This window comes from Rhinopithecus bieti, unplaced genomic scaffold (genome assembly GCF_001698545.2).
Source record: "Rhinopithecus bieti isolate Rb0 unplaced genomic scaffold, ASM169854v2 scaffold_41738, whole genome shotgun sequence".
NCBI classification, from domain to species: domain Eukaryota; kingdom Metazoa; phylum Chordata; class Mammalia; order Primates; family Cercopithecidae; genus Rhinopithecus; species Rhinopithecus bieti.
Window position 1 is genome coordinate 6,630 of NW_016816831.1, and position 3,032 is coordinate 9,661.

The 3,032-nt window shown below is 49.0% G+C and overlaps 1 non-coding gene across 1 annotated transcript; it reads right to left on the reverse strand.

Annotated features, from left to right (window-relative positions):
• Positions 1–2,051: 2,051 nt before the first annotated feature.
• TRNAE-UUC (transfer RNA glutamic acid (anticodon UUC)) lies at positions 2,052–2,123 on the reverse strand. Its single transcript has one exon. It is a non-coding gene; the product is annotated as a tRNA-Glu (tRNA).
• Positions 2,124–3,032: the final 909 nt, after the last annotated feature.

Below are 3,032 nucleotides of genomic sequence, written 5' to 3' on the forward strand. Positions count from 1 at the left end.
CTGTTCTCCTTTCTAGACAAGGGTGAATTAGCATGCTAATAACTACCTCTGTGTTATTCCTTCCTTGATGGTGTTTGTTTTGTTTTGTTTTTCTGTAAAACTCATCTCACTGGAGACAAATCTCTGGGGCCATAGGATCCTGCACCTGACCATGCTTCTTATGCAGACCTGGATTCTTGGAGTTATTGGCTCCCTTTGCCTTGGTTCTTTTGTTGACTCTCTTCAGCAAAACTGAACTCTGACTTTTACACCCTAAATCTGGCTCTTGGACATACAGGTGCTTTTGCTTCCTGACACCTCCTCGACCCAGCCCAGCCTTTCCAACCTCTCCATCTGTGTCTGTGTGCCTGTGTCTGTCTGTCTCTCATACTCCAGGCTGTCCCTAGTATTACCCACTTTCTTCTCCTCCTCTTCAATGTTCAGGGTTTACCTTCCTCTCTACCTACAGAGTCCCACAGGCTGAGGGAGTGTCCCCTTACAGAGAGGGGAGCTCATTCCAGAAGGTGCCCTCTAGACTTGGAATAAACCTTACAAAGAACACCCAGGTTTGAAAAGCTTTTCTATCTTCCCATTACCCGAATTATTCAAAGGACTAAAAGTGGGAAGTCCAGTAGAATTCTTGATGTCTCTCAGAAACCTGCATTGGAACGCCTTCATTCACCGAGCATTGGGTGCTCACGAGGTGTGAAGCCTTGCTCTAGGTGAGTAGCTGCATGGTGAGCAAGTCCTGCCCCACCGAGCCCACATCTGGAGGCATCAAGAAGGGACCGGGCAGTGGGAACACAACCGGCTCGTGTCCTCCTCACGAGCGTTTCCCCATTCGGGCACAGGGAACACAAGCGGTGAGCACGACAAATAAAGCGTAGCAAAGGATGGGGAAGTGGGTGACTTCAGACCAGGAGGCTATGGTGGTCACGTGCAGTGGGGCCGCTTCTGATAGGGGAAGTGCAAAAGGAGGTGTGGGCCGGGGAGAATGTCGTGGATCTGGCATTTCTGCATCTTGCCCCAACTCTCGCAGCCTGGTGTCAACTCAGAAATGTGCCCAACCACACGACTTCTGGCCTCCGTGTCATCATGCCCTCAGGCATCTAGAACCTATGCAATGGCACAAAGAAGTGAGGATGCACACCCTGGGGATGGGGCATTTAATAATAGACAGGTGTCTGAGGCAGATGTCCTCAAATTTCCAGGTGCTACATGTCTCTTTGTGGAGCAATCAGGGCAGTCATCGGCAAAAAACTAAAGACTCATCCTGTTCCATCCAGAGGCGTAGTTAACCTTGTAACTGTTCTTTTCTGACCTTCATTCTTCCATGTCCAGATATATGGGGTCTTTGTTGCCCATCTACTTCAAATTAGATGATGAAAATCCTGCCTGAAGGCTTAAGGGTTTGTTAGAAAATGAATGTTGTTTACAAAAGCATTTTAGGCAAAAGCTCAGTTCTGGAGCTCCAGAACCTGCCTATCCCAAGCCCAATACATACCTCCTTTCTCTCCCTCCCTCCTCCTCACACCTGCCTTCGCTGATTCTTCAGGCTGCACATCTCTGAGAAGATGACAATCCCTAGCAGAAGAACAGGAGAACTTTGGACTCTTCTCTTCATGAAGCCGTAGACGCGAGCAGATAGCCTCATTCTGTGGCGGTGTGATTCTGAAGTCACTCAGGTTTTCTGTGCCTCCATTTCCACATCGTAAAATGGGCCCAATAGGAATGGGTTTCTGAATGGGTTGTTCCAAGTTTAAATAAGACACAGCAGTAAAACACTGAACCCCTGCCCTGATGCATAGTAAACACTCCAAGAGCATTAGCCATTATTACTATCATCATCATCGGTGGCCTCATGGTGGCTATTATCATTATCTACATCCATCTTTGAAATAATTGCATATTCTTTTAGGGTATGGAGGGATTGCAACATACAACGTTTCCTAAGTGGTGAACATTTATTGTTACAAATATTACTGCTGGGAACATATTTCTGCATGTTAATCATCACCTGTGTGTTTCTCTATCAAATCTTCCCACACAATTTGGGGATGTTGCAAAACGTGTTCCCTGACCGGGAATTGAACCCGGGCCGCGGCGGTGAAAGCGCCGAATCCTAGCCACTAGACCACCAGGGAAGAAGACGGATGCATCAATCTCCATGTCAGAGGAAAAAAGAAAAGGTAAAGATTAACTTTCTAAGAGGAGGAGAGCCCAAGTGAAAGTGTCTGTGAACCAAGCGGGGCTGCAGGACTGCAGGGCTCCAAGCAGTCACTGCACAGCTGCTCAACACCTCTCACCTCTGCCAGCCTGGCCGCTGCCTTGGGCTGTATTGAGGCCGGGCCACAAGGAAACTGAGCGGTGTTCCATTCTAGCCTAGCTGTAGCACGGTGTGAGGCAGAGCCAAGCACTTGCTCTCTTTCTGAGCCTCAGTTTCTTTGCCACCAGAGTGCAGACTTGGCTCTCAGTGAGTGATGAGCCCAGTCCTTCTGGTTCCTGATCTCTGAGCTGGCTCAAGGGGCTCCACCGATAAAGACATGTGTAGGGGTCCCCTTTTGCCTCCAACTAGCGCAATTAGCAGAGCATGAAACTCTGAATTGAGCGGTCTTTGGCTTGAGCTCCAGGTGCAGATTTAGGTTCGTTTTCTTTTGTTCTGTCACGCAATTCAATCGGTTCCGCAACTGTGCTCCGGGAGCGAAGAAGCCAAGTGGGCTTCACAGGACAGACCTCCTTAGTTTCAGAGATATTGTAGCTGTCAGCTTGGGTGATAGATGAGAAGACTGGAATTTTCTGGATCTAAAGCCAACATGAGGTCCACCTGATCCGGCGCCCTCGTCTCCGATCCAACTCAAGGCGGGCAAACCAGGCCTGCTTCCTGAAACTCGGCAGGGTTTCAGGTAGTAATGGAACACCTCCTGTGCTTCTTCCGATCAAAGATGCAGCTAAGTTCCCCATCTCACCCCTCATTTCCCCTCCCCTCTCCTCCCCAAGAAAGAAAGAGAGAGAGAGAGAGAGAGAGAGAGAGAGAGAGAGAGAGAGAGAAAGAG